The 6996-nt window shown below is 39.7% G+C and overlaps 1 long non-coding RNA gene across 1 annotated transcript in view; it reads right to left on the bottom strand.

Annotated features, from left to right (window-relative positions):
* Positions 1 to 400: 400 nt before the first annotated feature.
* Positions 401 to 6996, bottom strand: part of LOC145529368 (uncharacterized) — a 28578-nt gene continuing 21982 nt past the window's right edge. The window contains exons 4-5 of the long non-coding RNA XR_014071141.1: positions 1236 to 1367; positions 401 to 800 (exon numbers count right to left, since the gene is read on the bottom strand). This is a non-coding gene — a long non-coding RNA (uncharacterized LOC145529368). The remainder of the gene's footprint in view (positions 801 to 1235; positions 1368 to 6996) is intronic.

The following is a 6996-nucleotide window of genomic DNA, read 5'->3' on the forward strand; positions in this document are numbered from 1 at the left end:
CTAACTCCACCGACTGACTTTCTCTTCAATCATAAAATGAGGCAGTGAATTCTTGTGATGACAAAATGAGAGAATTAATCAGGAAGTATCTGGCACCTCCTAGAGGCCTGGAATACTGTGGCTTCCTCCCACTTGTCCTAAGAAATGAGGAGCAAAGACCCCACCCTGTCCCCGGAGTCCTTTCAGAGTAGTACGAGGCAGACCTTTTTAACAATTCTGCTATGAGGTTGAATGAAGCAGGTCTCACTGGAGCTGCCAAGCGGGTGTAGGAAAGGCTTCCTGGAGGAGGAGGAGGAGGAGGAGGAGGAGGGAGCATCCTAGTAGAGTGCTTACCACTTCAAGCCCACCAAGAAGGAACTGTCAGGGTTCAATCAGGGAAGAAGCAGAACCACCATGAGTAAGGGCTGAGGGATTTATTACAGGAATTAGATGCTGCTTGATGTTGGGAGGAGTTGGGGAAGCAGAGGTGCTGGAGGATCAGAGAAGCGGTCACCAATCGTTCAATCTGAGATGCCTTGTCTGGACACTTAAGTGGAACTGCCAAGAAGATGCTCCTGGAGAAGTTACTGGGCAGCTGTGCCAACCTGGAGTTCTCATATCTGTAGGTCTGCAGCTCAGCGTTGAGTGGTGGGCTGGGGCCATTGTTGGCCAGCACCAGGAAGAAGAGCTGGACGTAGGACGGAGAGCTGGACCCCCAAGCATCACTGCATCTCTCACCGCATACAACCACAGCAGCCTTTAGACAGTAACAGCTGCTTCTTCACTTCTGCTTCCGAATCTCATGCAGGTTCTTCTTTTGGCTGACTCAACCCAAAACCAAACATGGAAGGGAATTGTGGAAAATATTTGTTGTTGTTTTAATTGCTAAGTCATGCATGACTCTTTGCAACCCCATGGACTAGTCCACCAGGCTCCTCTGTCATGGGATTTTTCAAGTAAGAATACTGGAGTGGGTCGCCATTTCCTTCTCCAGGGGATCTTCCCAACCCAGGGATCGAATCCACATCTCCTGCATTGGCAGGCGAGTTCTCTGCCACTGAGCCATCGGGGAAGCCCTCTGGAAAATACAGTTCCAATTTAACCAAGTTAACACAGTTTAAACCACCATGAAGGATGACTGGGAAGCAAAGACAAGGAAAGGCATCCAGGCAGAGGGAAACACACTTGTAAAGGTTCAGAGGCAAGGACACTCCAAGCTGTTCCCACCTTAGTTCCATCCACATTCATATACATACCTAGTTGTTCTCTCCTGGAGTATTCAGTAGTTTACCTCATCATACTTTGTCAATCTTCTTTTCTTTGTGTGTTTAATGTGTGTTTCTTCTAGTAGAGGGCTTCCCTAGTGGCTCAGATGGTAAAGAATCTGCCTGCAATGCAAGAGAACTGGGTTCGATCCCTGGGTCAGGAAGATCCCCTGGAGAAGGGAATGGCTACCCACTCTAGTATTCTTGCCTGGAGAATTGCATGGACAGAAGAGCCTGGCAGGCTACAGTCCACGGAGTTGCAGAGAGTCAGACATGAATGAGCGACTAACACTTTCACTTCACTTTCTTCTACTAGAGTGTTAATTCCATGAGTGCAGAGACTTTGCTTAGCTATCAATTTATTTCCAAGAACAGATCTTGGTACAAAGCAGATGCTTAGGGCATAGTCTGTTACTGTACCCTAATATCTATTTTCCCCTACTTCTATCATGGTAGAATCCCTAATTATCTGCTGGACTATAGCCACCCAGAATAAAGACTACATTTCCCAAGCTCCTTATGGAGACAAGTGTGACAAAGATCTGCTGAATGGTATATAAACAGAAATATTAAGAGGCAGTTTTCCAACAAGTTTCCTTAAAAGACAGCTGGTCTATGCTCTTAACTTTTTCTTTTTGATTTCTTACTCCTCTGGCTACCTGGAGTGCACATGTGATGGCTGGAGCTTCAGCAGCCATCTTGAAACATACAGACAAAAAATATTGCCTTAGGATCATAGAGCAGAAAGCTAAAAGGACCATGTGTCCCAGGAAGTTTGTGAAATAAAGTGACCATATTTGTCCTATATTGCTAACCTCCAGGTTTCTACGTGTGAGAGAAGTAGATATTTATCTTATTTATACCATTATGAACAAAGCTGGAGGCATAACCCTCCCAGGCTTCAGACAATACTACAAAGCTACAGTAATCAAAGCAGCATTGTATTGGCACAAAAACAGACATATGGATCAATGGAACAGAACAGGGAATTCAAAAATAAACCCACACACCTATGGACAATTAATCTTCAACAAAGGAGGAAATAGTATGCAAGGGGAAAAAGACAGTCTCCTTAGCAAGTGATGTTGGAAAAGCTGAACAGCCACAAGCAAATCAATGAAGTTAGGACAGTCCCTCACACCATATACAAAATAAAATGGCTTAAAGACTTAAACACAAGACACCATAAAACACCTAGAAGAAAACATAGCCAAAACATTCTCTGACATGAATCAAAACAATGTTTTCTTAATTCAATCTCCTAAGGCAATAGAAATAAAAGCAAAAATAAACAAATGGGATTTAATCGAACTCATATGTTTTCGCCCAACAACAACAACAACAAAAACTTAAACAAAATGAAAATAAAACCAACAGATTGGTAGGAAACATTGGATTGGACAAAAGGTTCATTTGGGTTTTTTTGTGAACCTTTTGGCCAACCCAATATTTGCAAGCAATGCAACTGACAAGGGCTTAATTTCCAACATACACAAACAGCTCATATAACTCAATAACAAAAAGGGAACAATCCAATCCAAAAATGGGCAGAAGAACTAAACAGATGTTTCTTCCAAGAAGACATACAGATGGCCAATAGCCATATGAAAAGATGAGCAACATCTTTAATTATTAGATAAATGCAAATAAAAACTATAAGAGGTATCACCTCACACTGGTCAGAATGGCCATAATCAAAAAGTCTACAAATAATAAATGCTGGAGAGGGTTTAGAAAAAAGGGGACCCTCCTACCTTGTTGGTAGAAATGTAAATTGGTGCAGACACTATGGAGAACAGTATAGACGTTCCTTCAAAACCTAAAATTAGAGTCACTATATGACCCTGCAATCCCACTCCTTGGCATATACCCAGAGAAAATTCTAATTTGCATTGGCAGGTGGTTTCTTTACCACTAGCGCCACCTGGGAAGCCCCACCACTACCCCACAAGCCAATTTGGGTTTCCCGAGAAGTAAAGTCTGAGACAAGGATTTGGGTGCAAGGGTTTTCTTTAGCAAGCAGTCACAGGAAGAACAGGTAAAACAGTGGGGAAGCGAGGTATAAGGGAAGAAAGTCAATGGAGGTGCATTCATGAGCAAGCTGGAAGGCCACCTGAGCTCAGTCTCACTGGGCACTTTAGAGTTATTCCAACCTGCAGGCAAAGAAACTGGATTATTTATAGGCTAATTCTCATTCTTCATTGACTATTTAAAAAATGTATCCAGGATTTGTTTTGATTAGGTATAGTAAGACACACAGACATGGAAATGACTGTCATAAAGGAAGAAGTTTTCAACATCATACCCACAGATCCCTAGACACAGGAGGCACGACAGGCCGTGGAGGGCCACCCCATGAAGACCAAGATCAGTCAGGAGGCAGAGGGAGTGAGGGGAAATGGCACGAGCCTTTATTGTGGTTTCTGCAGGAAAAGCAAGGCAAGGTAAGTAGGCTTAGGATTGGCTAGTTTGAATAATTTCAGTGGCCTCTGGGGCATATCAGCTATCTGCAGTTGTCAAGTACTTGGCCCTAGGATGATTAGGTCAGATGGATAGTGGACTGGAGTATTAGAACCTGATAAGGAGTTAGTTCAGGGCTATAGGCTTTAGATAGTTGGTGTGCATATGAAAGTTGCACTGGCAGGTAAGTTCTTTACTATTTCTAGCAATTGACTAAGCCCTGGAAGGGGGAGTCTCTACAGGATCAGCAAAGCCTTAGATGTCAAAACACCAAAAAATAAAAAGGCATGATTAATACATTAATGCTGCTCTTGGAGGCATCAACTTCCTGGCATGTATGGGGTTTGTGATGCTAAAGGGTAGAAGCAGGGCACCAATGGTGTCCGCTACACTATTCTTGGTCCCTTGATTTCTGTTTGGATCTTACAATGCACCCAGTAAGTTGCATGAAAAATTCTATTGGGATTTATGTGAGAATCACATCAAATTTAGCAGTAAGTAATATAATATACCAGGTTCCTCCGTCCATGAGGTCCTCCTGTTCATAAATATTAGTATTTCCATTTTATAATTTGAGTCCTTACATTCATAAACATTTTATATATTTCCATTTAATCAGTTCTTCAAGTCCGGGAGTAATTTTTACAACACAATATTCTACATGAAAGTTCTCGTGTACCTTTTGCTTGATGCCTTTTCAGATTTTTGTTGCTGCTGTAAATAGAATCTCTTTTTCTATACATGTTAAAATTTGGTACACAAATGCTAATAATTTTTAAAAATTTGATCTTGAATTTAGTAACCTTACTCTCTTACTAGTTTTAATAATTTATCTGTATGTTCTCTTGGATTTTCTGCATTGACAATCACATTGTCTGCACATACAGGTAGTTTTCTTTTCCAATTCTTAAATGCTATTTATTTCTTCCTTTTATAGGTTGAATCATATAAGTTGCTGCTGTTGGGCAGTCTGTGACCTAAAAAGATATGGCAATTTCACATAATTTAAGCTACCACATGAAGGTGTAGGACCTTCAATGTAGTGCTGAATAGAAACTATGATAGAAGACATCCTTGTGTAAGTCTTGACTTTGATGGAAATTGCTTTTAAATTTTTACCATTAAGTCTGATCAGAGCTACATGTTTATTAGGTTAAGGAAGCTAGTTTGCTAATAGTTTGCATTGCATGAGTAATCTGTTAGGGTAGTTTATTACATTAGTGAGTTATCTAATGTTGACTCACTCTTGGGTTCTTGGAATAAACCCTACTTTGCCATGACGCAATATTTTTGTGTGTGTACACTGCTGTTTTCAACTTGGTATTATTTTATTTAGAATTTTGGAATCTACATTCATGAAAACTAATAGGAGCTAACATTTATTAGGTGCTTTCTATGTTCCAGGCACCATTAAGGCATTTTACATGAATTATTTCATTTCATCCTAGAAGGCCTATTGTTTCAAAAGTTATTTCCTCCTCTGAAATATGAGAGAACTGAGGCACAGAGAAGTCAAGTCACTTCCCCAAGTTCACAGAGAATATTGGTAGTGACACCAGAATATAAATCCAGACTGCTTGGCTCCAGAGGCCACATACTAACCACTAACCCATGCCATCTCCCTGTGAAAAATACCCATAAATCACATTGGCCTATAATTCTCTGTAAGTCTTTGTCTGGTTTAGTACCACAATTATACTATCCTCAACAAATAAATTGGATAGCTTTTCTTCTTTTTCTTTTCTTCCTAAAAATTATTTGTCATATTTCTATAAAAATTTATTTTATCTGGAGTCAATTCACCAATATATTTTATTGACTTTCTTAGCCTTTGATTGCTAAAGTTTTCAAATCTCGGTTTGTAAGCTCACTTTGCTTTTTTTTTTAATCTTGAATTTAGAGAAAAGTTGCAAGTATCATACAATGAAGTTTTTCCCGTTGCATCGTTTTGATTACATTTACAACATAAGCTTCTGACACTTTCATGTAGATTATTTACAAAGATATCTTTGCGGATATGGCCAACATATAGTCATCAATATCAAGAAATTAACAGTGATATAGCATTATTATCTCATCCCCAGACCCCATTCATATTTTGCCAGTTCCCATAAAGTCCTGTATAGCAAAAGGATCCATTTCAGAATCACACGTTGCATTTAGCTGTGATGTCACTTGAGTCTCCTTCTATCTGAAACAGTTCCTCAGTCGCTCCTTGACTTTCACAACCTTGATACTTCTGATGATTACAGACCAGTTATTTTATAGAATGTCCCTTAATCTGGGTTTGTCTGATGCATCCTCGTGACTAGATTCAAGTCATACATCTTTGGCAGGAATATCACAGAAGCAATCCTGTGCATTGGAACCTATCAGCTAATGTACCATTTTTATTTGCTCCATTATTCATGATGTTAATTTTGATCACTTGGTTGAGATACTATATTGGTTTCCTAAAGTTACTATAACAAATTACCACAAATGTAGTGGCTTGAAACAACATAATTTTTTTTTTCTCTTACAGGTCTGAAGATCAGAAGTCCAATATCAGTCTTATGGGGCTAAAATCAAGGTATTGGCAGAACTAATTTCTTGTGGAGTTTCCAAAGGACAATCTGTACCTTGCCTCTTCCGGTTCTGGAGGCTGCCTTGGCATTCCTTAGCTCATATCTATATCACTCCAATTTCTGCTTCCATTCTCACATGCATTCTCTGATTCCCTGCTTCCCTTTATAAGGACCTCTGTGACTGCATCAGTCCCACTAGGAGAATCTCCCCATCCCAAGACCTTTAATTTAATCACACAGCAAAGTTTCTTCCACCATATAAAGTGATATCCACAGGTTCCAAAATAGGGATGTGGACAACTTTAGGGGTCATTATTCAACCTACCACAGGTGGTATCTGAAAAGTTTCTCCTCTGTCAACTCTTTTACCCCCTTATAATTAATAAAAGTTTTGTGGGGAGGTATTTTGAAACTATGTTAAGTTCCTCATTTTTCATCAAACTTTCATCATTTATTTACTACAATATGGTCTTAAAATTTCTCATTTTACTCAATGAATATTCATCATTATCATTATTTATTTTAATGCTAAAATTGTCCCAGATCTAGTCAATGGAACCCTTTCCCCATCATTCTCTGAGCACTTCACTTATGTTCCAGCACATGTTAGGCTATTTTGAATGAATAATGTATCCTCTCCCTCTCTCTCTCCCTTCCCACTCTCCCACTGACGCTCACCTAACTTAAGGTTTTGCAGATGCCTCCAAGTCCCATGGCATTTTCAA

The sequence above is a fragment of the Giraffa tippelskirchi genome, chromosome 12 (assembly GCF_054371585.1).
Source record: "Giraffa tippelskirchi isolate mGirTip1 chromosome 12, T2T-mGirTip1v1.2.pri, whole genome shotgun sequence".
In the NCBI taxonomy this organism is placed as follows: Eukaryota; Metazoa; Chordata; class Mammalia; order Artiodactyla; family Giraffidae; genus Giraffa; species Giraffa tippelskirchi.